The 21,579-nt window shown below is 50.4% G+C and overlaps 1 protein-coding gene across 10 annotated transcripts in view; it reads left to right on the top strand.

Moving 5' to 3' along the window:
* LOC104359916 (DAB2 interacting protein) overlaps positions 1-21,579 on the top strand; it is a 208,363-nt gene that overhangs the window by 132,675 nt on the left and 54,109 nt on the right. The window contains exon 1 of one of the 10 annotated variants that reach the window (XM_042786641.1): positions 20,681-20,873. The exons of 7 other annotated variants lie outside the window; for them this stretch is intronic. The gene's annotated coding sequence lies outside the window, so the exon portion shown is untranslated. Of the gene's footprint in view, positions 1-20,680; positions 20,879-21,172; positions 21,214-21,579 lie in introns of those variants that run through there. 2 more of the 10 variants (XM_042786643.1, XM_042786640.1) reach the window with 2 other exon arrangements.

Below are 21,579 nucleotides of genomic sequence, written 5' to 3'. Positions count from 1 at the left end.
GCCGCTCCTTCCCGGCTCCCCCCAGGTCCTGGGCTGGCCGGGGCAGTCCTGCCCATGCCACATGTGCTGGGACCAGAAAAATTGCTCTTCAGCGCTTCTTTCAGGGTGATTTTTCTACCTCCTTTTATGCCCCATACGTGCCTCTTTTTCACTGTTACTTACTTTTTTTTTTTTTTTTTTTTTTTTCCCCCAAAAAATCACAGCCTCTTGTCTTTAGTTTAATTTTTTCATTTAATGAAATAGCCCTGTAATTAAATGTTCTTTAACAAATCCCTGGGCAGGGTATCTCCTGACAAAAAGCACTCTGATTTTATTATTATTACTAATGCAAAGTAATGAATTGTTTGAATCCTTATCAAGTGTAATTCAGGGGGTTAATCATTTAAGTTGAAAGGAAGTTAGCTCCATCACTTATGCTGAAGTGATTTCCTCAGTGTCCTGTTACGTTCTTCACTGCTTATTTAGATCTTGAGACTATATTTTTCTGTCCTAGAACATACAATACATGTAATTGCACTTATGTTTGTATGAGCTTCTTTATGTTAGCACAGTGTGCTTGAGTATGTTTAGTTTTCTAATTCACTGGGCAAACAGCAATAAGCTAAATATAGTGAAAGCTGAATGAGAATAATAGACTTTTGATGTCTGTGATGTCTAGCTTGACGAACCTACTGAACACCTCACTAAGAAAAGCAAAGTCAGCCGTAAAAACATCTGAACTTGCTGAAATGTTCTCATTGAGAAATATTTTTGCATCTTCAATTTGAACTACAAAACCAAGCAACTCTGTGAATCAGCCAGACAACCCCACATTTCCTTCTGAATTGGACTAGCTAGCAGTTTATACGCTCTCTTTTCCCATCTCCTGCTCTGAGCTCTTTGTGGTAATTATTTCCAGGCCCCAGCTGAAGGCTGAGAAAGCAGTTGGGGCAGATGTTGACCATCTGGGCTCTAGGAACAAGGCTTCCCAAAGCCCAGACAGGTTCAGCTTCCCAGAGTGATGGTTTAGACATCGAACCATTGTCAAAACTAGGTCAGCTGGATATCAAAATCTGTGTTTGCTGGGTATCTTGCTCCGGGGCATTTAGGCCTGGGCCAGCGTACGGCAACTGTGGGCTGTGGGTGTACAGCAGCACGACTGTGTGAGATGGGTCTCTCCTGTTGCTGTCAGTACTGCGCTGATTAAGATGGCAACAGCAAGAGACCTTTGGGAAACCAGAAACCAGCGTAAACGGTAAAAGCAGTCATTGTTTGGTATTTAGAGGCTTTACAGATAAAATTGCACATCTCTGGCAAAGGACATCTGCAGCACATGCAGATAGCCAGGGAATGTATTTAAAAGCTCATGTAGCAGCAGCCTGCGGGATAGGAAGCAGAACTCGCAGCACCGGCAGTGCCGGCTGCATCCACAGACCTGTGTGTGCCGGGGCTTTGGGAAAGGGCGAGGAGACAAACGTCACTGAAACAAGGCACGAGGTAAGGTAAATCGTTCCAGAGAAGGACCTTGAAGGCCTGCGCCCTGGTTCCTGGCTGTGTCTGTACCAGATGTGAAGCTGCAGCAGAGTGCGTGTCCCCAGCACCCCTGCATCCCGCCTGGAGCAGGCAGGATGTGTCCTGTACAGCCCTGCCAGCCCTGCCTGGCTCCCGTGTCCCTGCCTGAGCATTAAACCCTTCTGGCCTCCCGGGGAGCTGCTCCAGCCCCCCCAGCATCTCCGTGGCCTCCTCTGGCCCCGCTCGAGCAGCTCCGGGTCCTTCTGCTGTTGGGGGCCCCCGAGCTGGCCCCAGCACTGCAGGGGGGTCTCCCCAGAGCGGAGCAGAGGGGGACAATCCCCTCCCTGGCCCTGCTGCCCCCCCTGCTCTGGCTGCAGCCCAGGGCACGGGGGGGTTCTGGGCTGCGAGCGCATGGTGCTGGCTCATGGGCAGTTTTCCCCCCACCAACCCCCCCAGTCCCTCTCCTCGGGGCTGCTCTCCAGCCACTCCTCAAGGGCCCAGCCTGGGTTTGTGCTGGGGATTGCCCCGACCCCCGGGCAGGACCTTGCACTGGGCTATCGCGAGGAATGGGAATTTCCCTGGTGTCATGATGCATCCAGTGCCACAGAGAGGGTTCAACTCCTTCTTCAGTGGGGCCTCATGGCCTCTGAGGCTCCGCGTGGGCTCTGTGCTGGTGCCCAGCTCTTCCAGTTCAAATGCGAGGAGGTCTGCCACAGAGGGAGATAATCTCACAGGGGAGCAGGAGAAGTGCAGGTACATTTGAGGCAGTTCAGAGGCAGTGGAAGGAGGGTTCGGAGGGTTAGGACTTGTTAGCCTGCATGTGGCCAGCTGAAACGTTCCTTTCTTCTGATCATCCTTCATCCCGTCTTTGATCTGAGCTGTGCTTTTTCCTGGAAAGCTTCCAACATTCTTGGTATAGCTATGAAGCTCTCTTTTTTCCTCCCCTATACAGGCCACATCCCTCAAATTTAAGAAAGATGCTGTGATGAAGTGGGACTGTTGTGTATGAAGTAATTTCTGGATAAACATGTTTGTCTTCTTCAGGCGTTCTTGGTCTCTCTTTATTCCTAGAACAAGCACTAAAGAGGCAACAGCAGCACAGGCTCCCACATTCTCTAACAGTTCAAGTTAGTGCAGTGCGGAAAATCATCCCCATAGAGGGTTCAAGCTGTGGTTTGGGTACAGATGTCCAATAAATTGAGAACTTTTGGCGACCCTCATTTCTAGACTGACATGTCAGACAGATTCACATGCCAGGAGCACACTGGGAAGCAAAGACCGAGTTGGGAACGATGCCAGGAGCCAAGATGCATTTGTACAGCTTTGGAGCAGCAGCTCGGCCATCTCTGGCCTAGGCAGCTGGATGATGGAGAGAACCCCAAGGTAGCTAGCTAGATAATTATGTTGCTTTTAAAATGGACAACAGAAAAAAAAAAAAAAAAACCGTTTTACCCTGCTCCTGCTTAGGAGGGTTGGAAGCAAAGGAGAAAAGGCTTCTTTCTCTAGAGGTGAATAGTCACTTCTTCCTACAGCAGTAGAAGACTGACACTAGATAAGTAACTGTGAGATGATTCATAAAAAACTAATTTATAATTTGCCAGAATATAATCCTATTTGATCAGTGTTATTCAGTTCCTCTTTCTTTTAAAATTCAGTGCACTTAAGTGTTCTACGAGGGTTTATGAATGTTTAAAAATTGCTTTGTGGTCCCTAAAGTAATTTGACAAGTCTGACAGCTATTGATTAAAAACCTGAAATTATTCAGACTGTAGGATGACTTGGGGGATTAGATAGAAAGTTTTTTCAAATGTGAAAGGAAATAAGATGTTGGAAAGTAAATATGTTCTTGAATATTTTTGAAAAATCCATTACAACTGTGAAATTAAACTGAAATGAGATACTTCGTGTGGAGATGAAGGAACTAAATGCTGGCTTTACTATTTAAGGCACGGGGTGGAACTCACCGTCCCAGGTCCAACAGATGTTTCCCTGGAAGATGCTGGTGACGGGGCTCTGGCCCGGATCCCGCCGCGGGGAGCCCCGGGGAGCCCCGTCCACCTGCCCCTTCCCGGCCGGGGACCCGCCAGCTCCTTCCCTTCTGCCGTTCTGCATCGCGGCGCCAGGTGCCGAGCGAGGCCGGTGGCCAGCTGTGGGGCTGACGGGAATGTGGCTCCTTCTGTCCAGTGTGTATGTTCCTGTCTGACTGTCGGGGACAGACGGGAGCTGATCGAGCCGCAGACCAAATGACCGCAGCCTCTCAGATCGTCCTAATTTGCACTCCTCGTGCCGGGGCTGCTGCGGTAGTTGGGAGGAGCTGTTACGCTTGATACCTCTGTCTCAGCTTGTCCTTCTTCACCAGACCTCCAGGAAGGATATCCAAGAACTGGCTGTACATCTCTGTACATGCCAAAGAGTCTCTCCTAGGAAATCTTTAGACCAGCTGGGCCATTTTCCATTTGACCAGAAGGGACCTCTTTGTTCAGCAGATCCAGACCTGTTCTGTTACTGACGACCACATGTTAGAATATCCTTCATAAACATATTTTCTCCATCATTGAGGTTTTCTCCCACATTCTCCCTCCTTCTGGAAGGCTAATCTCAAATTTCACTTCTCTCATGGTTAAAAGCCCTCTTCTGATTTTCAGGTCTGAATCTATTGACAGTGAGTTTTTAGCCACTTGTTTTACCAGTATTGCCCTGCAACTTAAACAGCTTTTGCCTTTCTCATGTACTTACTCTGAAGTACCTATAGTCCTCATGTCCCTCAGTCTTTTTGTAGGTGAAACAAGCCGAGTGTCACAATGCTCCAGCATCAAGCCGAATATGACCCCTCAGGTGACATACCCCTCCACCCTTGTCCGAATTGAGACTCAGGGCAATCCCATGGGGCAGAGGTGGGCACTTGCCCAGCTTGGCTGCTACACCCAGCATCCAGCCCAGTCAAAACACTGCAAATCTGCGGGGATGATCCATAGCTAAGCATCTCCAGGACTGAAGAAGCAAGTACCCTGGCTTACTGGCAGCTGGCGGGGCATGAGGACAAATGCCAGCGTAGCGGCTGGGTTTGTGGGTCAGAAACAAGTTCATCTGGTGCATGTGTTGTGAGAGAGCCCTCCTTCCCTGAGCCCGGGGGGAAAAAATGCTGCTGGGCACAGAAACCCCTGCACACCCTTCTCTGGGCACAGAAACTGTGGGTATCTTACCTGTACCCGAGGAAAACGTCTGGCTGCTCGTTATCAGCGCTGTTGTCAGGGAACATGTGTCAGCTTAGGTGGAAGGGATCAAAATATGTAAGTCTGCAGGCTGGTACAAAGCATCTGGTCAGCTTTGCAGGGTGAGTCTGCCAAGCCAGGTAGCCCACAAAGACCTGGTTCTGCTTTTGATGGCATTATCATTGCTGGTATTTAATCAGATAATTGATGGCTGTTGGTATTGGTTAAATTCTTGAGTGATTATATCCCCACAGATAAAGTGTTTGTTTTGATAATTCAGTTGAACGGGAGATGTGGAAATATTAAATAAGCAGATCATAGTGGGCTTCCTTAGCCTGTTACCTCAGCAGGGCACGCCGCAGCCCTTGCTCATCTCCAGTAATTCTCAGTTTCACTGGGATCGACGTAAACCACACGTTCAAAAGCCTTAGTTAGGGGAGTCTGCACGGTACGATACGGAGCTTGTACATGGTGTCACCAGACTGTGCATGGTGTGTTAAACCCTTGTGCTATATATGGCCCTCAGTTATAATTCAGTGACAATATTACACTTTAAAAAGGTGAGTGGAAAGAAAGAAATTTAGTTACTGCCAGAGGATGCTAGGCACCACATAGTTGTCATTCTGCAGGAGACAGGGATTATCCATAAACCCTGTACCTCCAAAGTGAAGGATAGTAATAAAGCTGCCCCCAGGCGCACTTTGAACTTAGCTACCTCTGATTAATTAAGTTTTTCCTTCCTTGAGCCTGATTTAGTACTTATGCTCAGAATGAAGGATTTAAGTTAAGAAACTGTTGAGAAACTGAAGGACAGCTCTCATCCCCTCTCATCTCATCCCCTTCCCTGTCACATGCACACACACGTGGGTAGTAGAGGGCTTGATGTGGCTGCTGAAAAATCAGTCTCTGAAGGCATTCCTGTCCCAGAACTCTTCTCATTCCTCCTGCAACCCTACCACTTTCCCTGTGGATTTTCATACCTGTCAAACTTGAAATATCAGTGGGGCATGGCAAACACTTGGCTAATACTGGCTGTAGGTCTCCGGGCAGCATGGAAGGTATAATAGTGATTCTGCATTTATATGGAAAGTAGGAAGGTTTCTGTGCAGCTGTGGAGTATCGCTCACTCATTCATCTAATAAGTGAGCTTTCTGGGATGTTTAGAATCTGTCAGTGGCAGGGCCAAGGCACAGCACTGCCATACTGGACCCCAAGTTCAGAGAACTTTTCCTCTGCTTCAGGCAGCAGGGGCTGGGAACGAGGATGAGACCGTGGCTGGGTCTGTAGCTCCCTAGGGTGCAGGCTTGCCCAGCAGCCCCGAAACTTCACAGCCCTCCTTGGTTAATATCTATAATGATTATGATACGAGTTCATTAACATGCTGGCGCAGCCTTAGAAACCTGTGCAGGTACAATGAAAACACCGGATTTAAAATTTTGAGGTGTTCTTGCGATGGCTTGCCTGGGCCAGAAGGCAGGGTGGTTTGTTGCAGGACTGTCTGGTGGCAGCACGTGGCACCCGGCACGTCCCGGGTGAAACCCCGCGGGGCCGGAGCCCTGTGCCAGGCGCGGGGGCTCAGGGTCCCCTGCCAGCGTGTGCCACCGCCGGTGTCACCGCCCGGGTGACAGCGCTCAGAAGTGCCTGTCCTCACCCGGCGCCGTGATGCCGCTGGCTGAGCCAACAGCCCGTTCCTGGGGCCCGGGCGGGTCCTGCAGCTCGTGCCCGCGCACGGGAGAAGACAGCCCTCGTGTGGGCACGGCATTTGGCAGGCGTGTGACAATTTGGGGACCGGTGACTGACATTTGCAGGGGTATTGCCACTCTGTCATGAACAGGGCAGTTGTATAAATCGCTCTGCTGATGGGCAGACACTGGCTTTGAAAACTCTGTTATGGTACAGTTAACGATAAGGAGAAGTGCAAATATGAAGCAGAATGGATTGGTTTCTTTTTTTCCTCTGCTTCTTTGGTATTTGGTGACCATGGTAGAATCGTTTTGTTTTAGGAGGAGCTTTGTAGGACATAGTTGGGAATATGTTTGCTCCTATCAACCAGCTGAATCTGCTCATGTCCTGGAAAGTCATTCAACCACTGTTTTCCTAATTCGATTGCGGTGGTTGGCGTGCTCTGTGCAGCACCGGTGCTGTATCCCAGTAAATGCTCAAGGATTTAGAGGGGTGGTGGTTTTACACGTGTAGTCAGATCTAAAAAAACTTGTCATAAATGATTCTGCTGATCCCTTAATTAGAATTCTTTAGCCCGCTTTTTGGAAGAGAAACAATTGTTTAATGAGAGAGTATGTTTTGATTGAAGGATGTACAATAATCTGCCCTGAATCTGCTCTGCTGCATTGTACCGAATTAACTTATTTCTTTATATTTGTTCATATTCAAAGCATAAATAATTTAGCATTTTGTCTCTCTCTGTGAATGTGAGAAGCATGCTTGCTGATTTCAGATCGGATGGAGCAGTGATGTTTATTACCCTGATGTTGGGGAATGATTGTTGCATATTTAATATCACCATAAGTAAAAATCCTGTAGCTGTGTTCCCACTTGTGGGATCGGCACGTGGCTCTCTCCTGTCACGTCTGATCTACAGGACTTGAAGCTTTTGTGTGATGAGAGCAGAGGCTTTGCTTGCCTGCAGTGGTACAGGGCATGAGTGGCACCTGCATCTACCCGTGTGCCCTGCCTGGCCGGTGTCCACCAGCGTCTTCCCGCAGCTCTCTCAGCTCCCACCTGCTCAAGCAAAATCATTTATTTTACACAGAAATACTCAGAGACTTCCACTGTGTGAGAAAGCAAATACCAGATGAAGTAAAACAAACCTCATTAAAATAAAGTGGCTGGATGATAAGGCAAATGTTTAACATACCTTTTAAAAGCAGTACTTTTTTTCTTCATTTTATCTTACTAATGCCTTTAAAAACTGCCTGAAAGTATTTTATAGTACTTGCCAAGGTAGCTGGAGTTTTTAGCATTCTTACAATGGGCCCTGAACATCTCCGATTTTAGTAGGTTTATTTCAAAGTGGGTGAGTATCTGGGCCACGCTGATTACTCCTATTTATAATTAAATTTTCTTCAAAGTGTGGCACGAGTATTACAGCATTCTGCAGTAATGGGCCCAGGTGTTCTGCCACACAGTGGCAGTTTTGCAGTGTTTCGGCCCATTCCCTGCTGCACATGTATGCAGGATTTTGCTCTCGTGCCTTGCTGAACTCTGGCTTGTAACCCAGTGCCGTTTTCCATTTTCTCCTCTAAAATTCACTAGCATGCAGATGAATTCTTGCACATTTTACCTAAGACACTTGCCAAAATAAAGGGAGCGAGGCACTGCTTGGCAATAGTGAAAAGCAAGGGAGAAAGAGAGAGCTTTGTCCACGAGCCATTTGCAAGCCAAGGCAGTCCCACTAGGTCACATTCTTGTTCTCTCAGCCTTGGCATGGATCTCCTCTTTTTAATGGAGTCCAGTGTTCCCAGTGTTTCCAAACTTGTTTTAGTGTTTGCAGCAAGCTGGGATGGTCTCCGAGAAACAGTTTGTCTGGATCTGATTTAGAGCAAGGCAGCGTCATTGTGCTGGAAGCACGAGAGTCTCGGCACGGCTCTCCAGCCCTGGGAGGGATGGACGGGGCTCCCGCTTGCGCTTGGAAAGCTGAGGTCGTGGAGAAGGTCCACGTCAGTGTCTCAGGGTGGATCGGGGATGTGTTTCTGGGGTGAGTCTCTCAGGTATCCCCACTGACAGTGCTTGGGGCTGCGCCGCGGAGCAGCCTCAGCGCCCGGAGTGCTTTCACCAGGAGCTGAACCCACCGATGTGCTGCGTGACACTGCTCCAGCCACCGCCCCTCCCCGTGGCATCGGTCCTCGGCACCAATTCTTCCCACTTAAAATTTGCTCCTAGTGCACCGTGCTACCTGCTGATGTGGTCATGGCCCAAATACGGCGTCGCAGTGGGAAGAGAACCGTGCGGAGGAGGAAAGCCCTCCCATCCAGCCCGGAGGAGGAAATCCACTGAAGCCAGCAATACTGGACAGTGTTAAACAGATGTGGATCAGAAATGGTTCAAACCCCTTCCTTTACTGGAACACAGTCATTTTGCTTGTTTAGTATTCTAAAAGCAGAGTTAATAACTATTTTTGTCTCTATTCTCATTTCTCACGTACATATAAAGTCTCTGTTGATGTTTAGCTTGACAAGCCAGGCTGCAGTTAGGATGCCAAAACTCTCAAAACTGTCATGGAGTGAGACAAGGATAAAGGAAAAAAACAACTTAGATAAAAGGGCTATGGACGCAGAGATGCTGCATGTGGCACATTTCCCAATCCTCAGAGAGGCTCAGTAATTTACATCATGGAAGTCTTCATGGTGCACAACTCAAGTGGCTTTCTGGCTCCACTTGGGATCTCATTGGATTTACGAGGAAGCTGTTTTCACACTTTCACAGGCAAAGGCACTTAAAAGCGTTTTTGTTTCTTAAAGTGTGTAAGGTAATAACGTGTATAAGGGATAGTATAAGGGAGCCACATGTCAAAGGTAGGCCAAGACTATACTCCGAAATTGCACATCAACCCCGTGCAGGCTTTTTTTATTGCCTTCTTCCAAACTTCAGACTTAGATTTAACATTCAGCCCTTTGCTGCATCCTTGGTGCTTTCTGTCTGAGCAGGAAGATGAGCTGGGTTAGGAACTGTCTGACCTTACGTCACAGGCGGGCGTTGGAACAAGCGTTTGGGTTTCCTCCCCGAGCTTCCTTCCAGCTCTGTTTTCCTTTTGTCAAGACAATCACATTGGTCGTTATTAAAATAAAAACAGAAGGGGAGTAAAATGATTCATCTTTCCTAGCAGATTTGCTAAAGTGTCATTAATTCAGCACGGGCAGGAATGCGTCTGCTTAGGAGAATGTGCTCTGTCCAAGGGACTGGACTGCTCAAAAGGCTGCGTTCTTTTTCACCTGGGAGAGCTCAAATGTAACCCTGTGCTAGTGACCCGTGTTTCTGACTGGGACCAAAAAATCCGTGTTTGTCCCGCGGGGTCAGTCAGATCCGGGTGAGCAGACACGAGGGCAGGGTCGGGCCTCGGCTCTCCCTCCGAGGTGAACCCGTGGGAGCAGGGCTGAAGCCTGCTGCCAGTAACTGTCGTGGGAAGCCAGTGCTGCTGCTGCCAGCCCAAACTAAAACTGCCTGTTGCCCAGGGACTGGGGTAATACTTTCCACCGACTCTAATCTCTTTATAAAAAAAAAAAAAAAAACCAAACTAAACAATAAAGCCCCTTAAACAAAAAATCTGAAGTTATTATCCCATCATTTGTAAACATGGATGTGTGCGTTGTGGGCACTTCAGAGAGAGGGTGCTTGGCAGCTTTTCTGAAGTTGTCTATATGCTGCACGGCAGCTGCTGGTGCAGCTGGTTTTTGCAGAAGCGCGTAGGTTGGAGAGCGCAGAGCATTTAACCCATCCCTCTGCATCAGGGAAAGATTGGCTTGAGTTATCCTTGCATTACCCTCCGTAATCAGCCAACCAGATCCTCATCAGTTGTGCATTGCTCAAGTGTCTAAAGAAGAAGTGAAGAAATTGTAGAATGTTTTTCTCACTTGGCAATTGTTTTAATTTCTCGGAAGTCTGCATTGTGTCAGTCCTGTCTCTGTCCCACCCCTCTGATGCTGAACGAGCCCAGCGATTTGAATTGTCGTCCTCGTGCTCCGTAAATGAGATACGGCTGGAGGTTAGGGAGTGACTCAGTCACCGAATGTGCTCAGTTACTCATCAACAGCCAGGGTCCATTCGTGTAATTCCTGTTGACACGCTGATGATTTCCTAATGGAAAGAGAGCCCTGACACTGCAGGCATGCGTGCAGCCTTCCAGCCAGGGCCTGGAGTGAATCATGCTCCACGTGACCACCTCCAGCGAGACCATTCCCCTCTGTGTGTGTGTGTGTGTGTGACTGGGTTTTGGAAGCTAGCAGCAATTGTACTGGTCTGGAAGATGATGTCAGGGAGCTACAAATATAAATACAAGTGAGGTGTCACTGTATGAGGTCCCCCAGGGCCATTCCCTCTCGCAGGCCTGGCAGCCTGGGCAGGGGACACCCGTCCGGGGGGCAGTGGCTGGGCTTTTGGGTGGGGAGGTGGCACAGCTCTTGCTGAAAAGAGCTCCCCTTTCCCCTGAACTGGTTTGGGAGCTTCAGCTGAATCGCCAGCGTTTGGCTGTGCCTGCGTGTCCCCTGGATGAATCCTGCTCTGCCTCCAGCCCTGTCACACAGGCACCTGGAGATGGCTGGGGGCCAGTCCTGTCCTGGAGAAGAGAGACAGTACAGCCTAGGGCCACACAGAATGTACTTTTTAAATGGCTCCAGTTGTTTCATGAAGCCGTTTTAGGTTTTAATGCCGCTTGTGCAGTGACTGCAGTGCCTTACAGCTCCTGTTTGTGATGGCAAATGGAAAGCAGTTGAGACAGGTTGGGCTGGGCAGGACTTTGCTTCGCGGCTTTTACAGTGCTGTTGCTCACTTGGGAACTAACCCGCTGCTTTCGGTTTTGATCCACTGAAATGGTACATAAAGACATATCCAGCCTCTCTGGCTTGCGAGGCTGGCGGGGAGGAGAGGCGGCACAGCGGCCAGCTGGCTCCTGCTGCCGGAGGGACGTGAGTCGCACTGCTCCGCTGGCACCGGGCTGGGAGTTGCCCAGGACTGGCCCGCTCGGTGCCCACCCGGGGCACACCACCCCCTCTTCTCCTCCTTGCCCTCCTTGCTCCGGCACTGGCCACCGCCTCTGCGAGTTACGGGCAGGCTCCAGTCCCCGGTGGGAGCCAGCTGCCACGCTGCCCTTCCCCACGCCGGGGATGCTGCAGGTCCCACCTTCTTCTTGGGCAGCGCTGGGTTTCTAAGAGCTTGTTTTAATTTTAAGCCCTTTACCTGTGTTCTCATCTGACTGAGTTTTGGGCAGGAAAGGAGGTGTAGGGAACGAGGAGAGGTGGCAGCAGGCGGCTGGGAGCAGCGCAAAGCGAGGGCCCCGGGCGTTGGGAAGGAATTTGCAGAGCTGGGCCCCAGAGTTCAGCCTTGTGCTTTGGGCCAGTCTGGCTTGACCTGCCCTAGCATCGTCCAGTCCTTAGTTCTGAGGTTTCTGGGCTCTGTGTGTGCCCAGCCGGCGGCGGGTCCGGCCGGCCCGGTCAGCGCCGAGCGAGGGGAGCAGCCGGCCGCGCTCGCGTCGGCAGCCCCGGCCATGGGCAGCTCAGCTCCCTGGGCCAGCGTGGCCGTGCTCCGTGAGCTAGGCTGATCTTTACCCTCACTTAAACCTACAAATCTGTCAGCTGCCTCCCCAAGTGGAGTAGGTTCTGATTTACCAATTTACAGCTTGTGTTCCCGGAGTAAATCACCCCACTAACAGCCAGCTGAGGGGAGTCCGGCACCTTCACCGCCCCGAGCTGGTGCAACGTCCCCGGCGTGCCAGAGGTGTTGTCCTGGTTGGGTGGGGACTCTGGCCCAGCATACTCTGCCTCTTCTCTTCGCCTCATCTTATTTGTCATCAGAGAAGGCACAGAGCCATCAGCCACACGTGCCCAAGGACACCCCCCCCTCCAAAACAGAGTCTGGTTTTAGCTGTGATGGTGTAAATCCAGGGCAGCCTCATCAGCTCAGGAGCAGATTGCAATTTTGTTAATGAGAACATACGCTGACCCCGTGTATTCCCAGCATTTGACCTAAGCTTAGCATCTGTCAGGATAAGGAAAAGTGGTTTAGTGGCACTGGCACAGTGGCAGTTCAGAGGATGGGGAGTGAGGCAGAGAGGGTTGCTGGCTCTTCGCTCTTCAGGGACGGTTTTATATTCCAGCGGAAGAAAAGTATTTGTGGAAATCAATGTTTTAAGAAATTACATGCAAGAACAAAATGTAAACCCTAACTTTCCAGGTCAAAATGTTTTGAATTTTCTCAGAAGTAAGATAGGAATTTTTGCTTTCTGCTACGCAGATGTAACCCTTCAGAGTTGGGGAACCACAAAGCAAAGCCAACGACAGTGAGTGGAAAAGGCAAGAGTCAGGACTGTGTGAGGAGTGGAACCCAGGCTAGATCTGCAGAAGGAGATGTGTCCATGAAGCTACATTTATTTTAACTCAATCTAGTTACATCAACTCAGGCTCTTAGTGTAGTGTGTCTAAATGGTTTTAACTCTTCCTGTGATCAGTACAGGCTAGTGGCCTAAAATGCAGGTTTATACATTAAGAATGGAATAAAATTGCAGATGAGGCAGGCACACTTCAACCTCAGAAGAGTTCACCGAGGCCAAGCCAGGCTGTGGGGAGCTATGTGGTGACCCCAAATACCAAGTGCAAAGGAAAACCCTCCCAGATTCTGTCCCTGTAAAAATTCTGCACAGCACTATGATCGCTATAAAATACAGCCATCTTTGCGACGAAGATGAGCTAGAGTTTAATTTGGTTAATAACTGAGGCAAGTTAATCCTGTTCAGGCAAGGATCAAACCAGTTTTAGTGCATCTGTGTGTGTTTTGCATCTGTCTCACTAGATTGATTTAAAATAACTTGGTTACAAAGGGAAATTGTTTCTCCTGTACAGCTACTGAATCAGGGCTCAGACCTGACCCTGTTCCTGCCTCCATTCCCCTCCCGCAGTGTGAAGCTTTTGATCGAGTTCCCCTCTAGTTCCCATGTGAAGTAGGCAAGGATGGAGATTTTCGTGTACCGGACAGGGCTGCTCACAGAGCTCGTTCAGGAATCTCTTTGTGCCCCATCCAGAAGATGGTAAAAAGCGTTTCTGGTCAGAAAGATTGACTGGGTCTAATTTCATCTCTCTGAGAGAAATAAGTAATCAAGCATTAGGAAGACAAATGTTGGTTGACCTCTCTGTTTGAAGCTCATACGTTGCTAACGGTGATTAGGGTTTTCTAAACTTTATATCTTTCGCTATCACAGACAACCCTTGAAAAAGAGAGCCGAGACCAAATGTAGAGTTGAGCTTTCGGCCCTCGAAGGGAAGGTGGGTGTGCGGTCCCTGCGGCCCTGTCTGCTCCCTAGGCTGGAGGGTCCATCGGAGCCGACGTGTGTCCCAGGGAACGCGGCCCCGGACTCTACCGCATTGACGGTGTCGGCTCTGCGGCCCCTTCACTCCAGGCTGGCAGCCGGGCTCCGAGACCCCCTCCCCGGGGTCCCTGCAGAGGTGAGGGCTGGAGCCAAGGGCAGGGCAGAGCCTCAGCGAGGAGCAGCCTGGCCCCCGGGAAGCTCGGCAGCAAGGCTGGCGCGGCTCGGACGGAGCGAAGGGGAGGCTGTAGGTCCGCAGCTCCCTCGGTGAACGGTCAGCACCGAAGCTGACACGCTGCGCATCGCCTTCTTTCAGTTAATATGTTATTCAGCCAGATTGAGAGACTTTGTGCTTCTGAGGTCTGATGTAGATTTGCAAAGCTTGTTGCCACCATGGCCGGCTTTGTCCTGCAGGTACCAAGAGGCACAGTCTGTATGAACACATTTGCATTCAGAAACACCTTCAGAGCCCAATACATTTACCGTGGCTTTGATAAGAGCCTGTCCCTCCCTTCCCTGGAGAGTGCCATCCTGACTACATTTTGAAATCACAAACCATGACTCTCATTTAAAGTAGAATAGCTTGTATTTTCATCTTCGGGAAGCCACATCTTGTCCTCAGTCCTGTATAACCATAACTAGCTCTTACCAGACCCCGGCAGCTTTCACAGATTCCCTGATGTAACAGCCGGTTTCCACAGCTGGGAAACTGAGGCACAAAAAGGCAGAGAGACCACAGCAACCCTGTGTAAAAAAAGACAAAGCCTTTTTATTTTCAGGCTGTACTTGCTCTAGGTATCACTGTGATACTTTATCAGCTCTTGCTATACAGAGGTTTATATTAAATCATTTCTATTCCATTGAAGTAATTTTCAGAGATTAATTTTTTAGGGTATTAGCATTGATTCCTGAGTGGACGTGCCCTCCTCCTCCTGCCAGCAGTCTATATCCAGGGAGAGCTGCATTGTCTGAGTTGGAGGAAAGCTCACTTGTCCTAATTTATTGAAAAAATTAATTTTAGGTTTAAAATGGGGCTGTCATTTATGAACCCCATTCAATCTGTTCTTCACTCCCGAGTCTTCACTCTGACCTTTTCCATATCTTAAATCCTCTGGGCTGTACACTCTGTTCATTAGTTAAACTTTGAGAAGGGAGCAGCAGGTGTGGGTTGTGGATAAGGACTGCATGCAAGCTTGGCTCTGTGCTTATCCACGTACCCCTAGCAGGCTGCGGCTGTAATTTAATTTAGGGCAGTGCCAGGATTTGGACTTTTTTAAGAATTTTTCACAGTTTGTAAGTTTTAATATTTTTTACACTGGCTCTGGAAGTAGCTGCCCCTGGCATTGCATGAAGTAGGCAGTAATGATACTTGCACTTTAAAAAATGAGCTGGAGAACTGATGCAGTGCACCCCAGTAATTGCAAAGTTTAATTTCTGTTCAGGGAGTCTGGAGCGGTAAGAGCCAGCCTGGGCAGAGAGGGTCGGGGGGCCCAGCAACGTCGCTGGTGCCGACCCGGGCTCGCTGCAGGGCTGTACCCACGCGGCTCAGGGAAAAACAGCCGGGTCATCCTTGGAAATGGGTTGTCACTGTGAGTCAGAAAAGAGATACGGAGAGACCTGTAAAAAACAGTGAGGTGATCTTTAAAAATATCTTTTCTTTCCCTACCTGTATGTTGGGGGGGGGACTGCAGTCAGGGTTTGCAAGCTTTCCAATGCCGATGGCTCTTCCTGACGTCCCGTTCTGTCAGGCGTCGCTGCAGGGATTCTGCAGAGAGACACGTCTTCCTGCTTGGGGATTTGGGGATGTTTTTAGAATGGATGTGGCTGGCTGTGGCGGTGCTGTGGTTCCTGTGTCAGTGTTACTGATTTCCGCTGGTAGCTGGCTGCGCAGGGCACCCCAGAAGGGAAGGCCCCAGGCTCTCGGGAGAAGGGGGCTCGTAGCCACCTCCGGCATCTGTGCCTGGGGGACAAGCCCGGGGACTGGCTCTGCCTTCAGCTCTCCATAGTGCTTTCTGCTTTCCCTTCACCTCCGCAGCGTACGCTCAGATGCTGTGTACAAGAGTGCAGGAATATTCTGTGTCTTCCAAGGGCTTCTGTCTCCTGTAACGTGCCGGAGGCAGAGGAGAGCAGGGGATGGATCGTGTGTGCGCTCCCTGGGATGGATTGCCTACAGTTACAGCTCTGAAAGCCATAGAAAAATCACCAACTTCATCGGTGTGAATCTCTCATTCCATCTGAAAAGAAGGTTCCCATGAGAAGGATGTGCTTTATATCCCTAAAAGACACTAAAATCTATCTGGCTAGAAGGCAGATAGCAATTGGAAGAAATAAGCTTTATATCCTGGTGCCATCTCTGGATAAAATACACACAATCAAAACAAACTTTAAAATGCTTTGAGCTTTTCTTCTTTTTTTTTTTTTTTTAAGGAAGAGTTCAGCAGCAGCAAAATAATATATTCCTAACTTTATTCTGATTTTAAAGTTTTAATTGATTGAATGTTGTTTTTTAAGAACATCATTTTGTTCGAGAACATCATTCAGTCTCTGAAGTCATCTATTATCTATTAACCTGAAGCTATTATATATGCCAATATTGTTAGACAGAAGGACAAATCAAAATAAAATGTAGTTTAGATGCTAAAACATGTATTTGTGTTTGTCAGGCTCAAAGTCATATGCCATTGGTACCCCCGTGTAGTTCAGATTTGAAATTCAAAACTTGACTCGTGCAAGTGCTCCTTGGCTCAAATTGTCGTTGAATGTTAAGTAGTGTCTCTGAAGCGAGACTAATAGCACAAAATGATATTGAATGTTTGCAGGAATGGGACCTCACAAAAAGGTTTAGAAGAATCTGCTGCTAGTAACAATGTTACGTTTTAAATAAAACCTCCAGAAAAGATGAGTGGCATCTCAGTAAATACAGGTTTCCTGTTGATCGGGATTACATTCCTGGAGGAAAGTCTAATGCTTGTTCAGGAGAGCAGAAAAGTGAGGCTAATTACAAGCAGGAAGAGAAATTGGCTGGTCCAGATCCACTGTCTAGCCGCTATGAAATACGGCGTAAAAGGCAGCATTAGTCAGAGGTTAAATATTCTTTCAGTGTAAATACTACTTGATACAGTGCCTGATTTTTCAGAAGTGCTAGATGTCAATTCTGCCACATTGCTGCAGCTCAGCTTTTGTGAACAGCGAGAACATTTTAATAAAGCAGGTGAATATATCTCTTAATAATCTCTTAATCTGGCCGTTGTTGCCATAGTCTGCAAGGCCTGGGTAATTTTTGTGCCCTTCAGCCTCAGATTACATTTTTGCTGAAATTGAATTGAAGGACAAAATAAACAAACACAAACGCGGTCAAGATTACGGGCTGTTGAGCTGGAGTTCTCGAGCTCTCGGAGGCTACTGTGTGAATCTGCAGTTTGATGGACCAACATTGGGAGTCGTGAGAGTCAATTTAATGGTATCTGCAGTGAAATCTGTACATGGCTTGATGGTGGAGTAGGTTGTAGTATAACCATTGAAGAGTTTTTCAGAAGAGCCCCCCAATAATCACTGTGCCCTCCCCAATGCTTGGGCAGCAAGCCAGTAACAGCCAACCGGTTGTGCAATTACATGTCTTTTAATGTTAATTATGCTGAAATACAGGATTGTTTGAACTTCCTAAAATAAGTGCTTTTTACGACATCAACAGGTATTTGATTTTAACTGTAAATTGGGAATAAATCTGAAATCACAGTCCCTTCGACTTGCTAACTCTTCAAGGTTATTAGGGAATTTGTTTTCCCCAGTGATAGACAGTGTGTTCATAAAGTGCTGGCTTCAAAGTCAATAAAAAGTGACTATGAATAACACAAATAATGATCACTGAGCCTAACTGTGAATAGAGAACTTACTCTTACAACCCCCCCAAAGGTGCTACTTTACCTGCCCTCTGACGAAGCACAGTGGCTTTCCTTTCACAAATGCTATTTCTTAAACAGTGGCTCGTGTGGGTGGGTGCTGGCATCCCGTAAGTAACAGGAGGTGCCAACGTGAAGGAGGGGTGGGGGTCACGCGTGGTGCCCTGGGGAGGATGCCGGCGCTGGCGATGATAACAACAGCTCTGGCCGTGTTGTGCAGCTGCGTCTGCCCCTCCGAACAGAGCTGCCTGTGGGGAGAACAGCGGTCTGCAGGGAAACACCACCTTGTGCAGATGAGGAATGAGGGACAAGCTTGCTTGAAGGAAGCTGGGATAAACCCTGGCGTGGAATAAAATTAGCTGAGACTTCGACATGCAGGCTTCTTTTTGGTGGTAGTAATGCTCACTGCAGCAGTAGTTAAATATTGAGTCAACCGAGTGCGGTTCCTTCACTGCCTGGCACTCCCTGGGCAGGGGGAAAGAGCAGTTCCCTAGGCCGTGGTCTGTGAAGTTTTAGCTTCTGTAACTCCAGAGCTACTCAGAGATGTTCAATCCAGAGGCTACAGGCAGCGGGGCGGGGGGCAATGAATGATCTGTGCATTACACACCTGTAGCTCCAAGAAGTTTGCATGTTTTAGACACCAACCCCAGTCCAGCGTGGTCGCTGGGGCAGGGGCACGGCAGTGCGTTCGTTTTGGGAAACACATTTGTCATTGGCAGAGGTGAGAGTGCGGAGAACGAACGTGCAGCAGCACAGTACCCCGGAGCACCTGGGGACTCCAACTTCACACGTGACTCCATCTCCTGATGCCTGGCTCGTGTGCCAGTCCTGCACAGACCGGCTGTCTGGAATTTCAGGTTTGGGACAGGGGTAATTCAACTGGGCAGCTCCCAGCAAACAGAGCTCTTTCGCTGGGTCTTGCTGGTCTTCTTCCTTGTCATCTGGTAGCAGCAGTGGAGCTGTGCTGGGCCCTTACGTCAGCTGGAACTGCCACAGTTCCCAGCATATCTGGCTTCCTGATGGAACGCAGGCCAAAAGCACATGCTTGTTGGGTTTGGTACTTCCTTCCAGATTGTCCTAATAATGTGTCTGAACATGCAACAGAAAATATTCCAGTGCTGGGCTGTGGAGAGAACCTGGATTCTCTCTTCTCCTGCTGCCTTAGGTCTGCTCCGCTCTCCACCCACCGCAAGTGCGAGGCCTCGTTCCAAAGTTCAGGTTTTGCATTTTTGTGCCTTGACAGAAAGATAAAAGGCTTGGTAAAACTGTAACTTGACCTTGGTGTTTCACCGCAGCGAGGGAGATAAGGTGCTAAAGGAAACACAGAGAGCAAAGCACTGATGGCTGGGAGAAAGGGGACCCTGCAAGGCCAGGGCTCCCCGTTGAGGACCCAAGTCTTCAGCTGAGGACCCGTCGAGGATCCAAGACTCGGGAGCTGGGGGTGAGCCCGGCTCACAGGCGGGAATGGTTTTGGATTGCTGACTGGAATTTCAGTCTGGCGTGCGCCATATTTTTGCTGTGCCGCACAAAGGACCCTCGCGCTGCTGCTGCTGCTGCTGCTGCAGGTTTGAGAACGAAAAGATTGACTGAAGCTGCCTGTTATTATTTTTGGCTACTCCAGCAATGTATCAAAAACCTGACGCTGGGTTGATGCTGGTGCCCTACTTTATAGAAGCCCTGAAGAGCAGACCGAGGACAGCGAGCTTGTCTCTCTGCACGGCATCTGCCAGCAAAGGGTGAGAAAACTTCAAACCACTGGTGAGGGAAATGGGGCGGGGGGGGAGGGAAAAACGAGGCAAAACGTGCTAAATCCAGAGCGCTGCTTGCAGACTGCAAGGGGAAAGGGTCTGCATGTGCTCCGCCAAGGAGATGAGGTGGGAAATGCACTGATTGGGGCATTTTGCTGGTGAGCTGATGCTGTTGTCCCCAGGGTGCTGTGGGGACCAGTTTACCCTGGAAGGATGGTCTTAGGTGACAGACAGTGCTCCTTATTATTCAAGCCCAGCAATAATGCTGCCAGCCCTTCCCATTTTCTGGATCCGCTGGAGATGAGAGAGGGTCATGCCCACTCTGTGGCTGAGGAGGAGAGGCACGTAAGAGAGGATGTGCAGGGGGTTAGTGTCAGAACACCTACGAATTCTGTCGTTTGTCAGCGCCGCGCACGGAGGGGCTGCTGGAGGGTCGGTGCGTCTGGGATCCCGCGTGCGAGTCACTGGAGGAGGCAAAACTCGTGCCCAATAGGACCTGCCCGTCTCCCACTCCGAGACCTGCTGCCTTCCCCGCCGGCGTGGGGAAAACCAGAGCGTTCTCTGCAATCAGGGATATTTGCCTTTGTTCTGGTTTTCCCCTCCAATGCTGACCAGCGTTTGCAGCCCACGTACCTGATTTCTCCCCTGATCCGGAGCAGCCTTGCATGAGCTGGAGGATTTATGGCTTGCTGCAGACATGGACGGTAGCCTTTGAAAAGTGGAAAAGGAAGCAGCCATAAATAACAGGCAGGGGACAGTGCCATGTGGTGGTTTTTCATTTACTAGATAGTCCTACTTTGTTCTTGATGAGTAATGGAGGCATTTGAATACGCCACGATGACAGCAGCAGTCTGGCTCTGGGAACGTGTCGGCGTGGGCTGGGTGAGGATGGTGGCAATCAGGACAGTTGGACCATGCTGGGTAGCCTTCCCCCCCCCCCCCCCCCCGGCCTCTGCTCTCTCGCCTCCTTCTCTCACGTTTACCTGCTGCTCTGGGCACCGACTTTCCTCAGTTTGCACCTGAACGAGGGCGAGCCCGGGGGCGGGCCGGCCGGGGGTGCGAGGGGTGCCGGGGTGCGGATCATGGCTCACGCAGGTGCGGCTGGTTGCTGCTGCAGACGCTGCCCCGTGCTGTGGCTCGCGCTGTTGCAAAGGTCAGTGACTCGGCTTTCCAAAACGGGAAAGGAATGTGAGGCTGCAGCTCAGGGTACCCGAGCTGCCGCCTCCCTTCTCCCCTCCCTGCTCCGGGCAACCCCCCGGGGAAAAAAAAGTGCCCTGGCGCGGTGGTTAGCAAATTAAAAAAAAAAAAAAAAAAAAAAAACAAAAAACAAACAAACAAAAAAAAAAAACACAACAACAAAAAAAACCCAACGCACAAGCTCCCGGAGAGGTTTATGACAACAACAAAATGAAAGCGGCGAGCGGACACGGGACAGGCGGCCTTTGGGCGAGGAGTGAGCGGCTCGGCGGGGCAGGGCTGCGCGGAGGGGCAGCGGGTAAGGTGGGTCCCCGGCGGGGTTTTTTCGGGGGGGTGTTGGGGGTGGGGGGGGAAGAGCGGTCTCCGCCCGCACCCCCCCGCCTCCCTCCTCCCCACCACAACAACGGAGCCGAGCCCGGGCTTGGTGCGGCTCCTCCGGGGCGGGGAGCGGGGGCGGCGGGCCCGGGGCGCTCTGCCCAGCTACAGCGCAGCCAATCCGGCCCGGGCGGGGCGGGGCGGAGCGGCGGGGACCGGCACCGGCACCGGCGGGGGAACCGGCACCGGCGGGGACCGGCACCGGCGGGGGGGGCGGCGGCGGGATGGCCGAGCCGGAGCGGGGCGGGAGCCGGGCCCTGCGGGTGAGTGAGGGGGAAGGGGGGGGGGTGGGGGGCGGGTGTGTACATGTGTAACGCGTGTGCGGCTGTACATGTGTAACATACGTGCGTGGGCTGGCGGAGCTCCGCGCCCCCGCCGCGCAGCCCCGGGTGGGCCGGGACCGGGGGGGTCGCGGGAGGCGGCTGCGGCCCTTGGCCACCCGCCGCCGGGTGACTCCCCGGCCCCGCTGCTCGGCACCCAGCGGTTATTTTTAGCAGCGCTCCGTCCTGATTCGGTGTGTGAAGAATTTGTTTTCAGCGTTATTTGTTAAAACATCGGCGCTGCCTCGGGCAGCCGCCCCTGGCCGGGCTCTGGAGCCAGGGCCGTAGTGGGGGAGATGGGGTTTGCGG

The sequence above is a fragment of the Tyto alba genome, unplaced genomic scaffold (assembly GCF_018691265.1).
Source record: "Tyto alba isolate M040663 unplaced genomic scaffold, T.alba_DEE_v4.0 Super-Scaffold_11, whole genome shotgun sequence".
NCBI lineage: Eukaryota > Metazoa > Chordata > Aves > Strigiformes > Tytonidae > Tyto > Tyto alba.
This window is presented reverse-complemented; position numbering and strand designations above follow the sequence as displayed.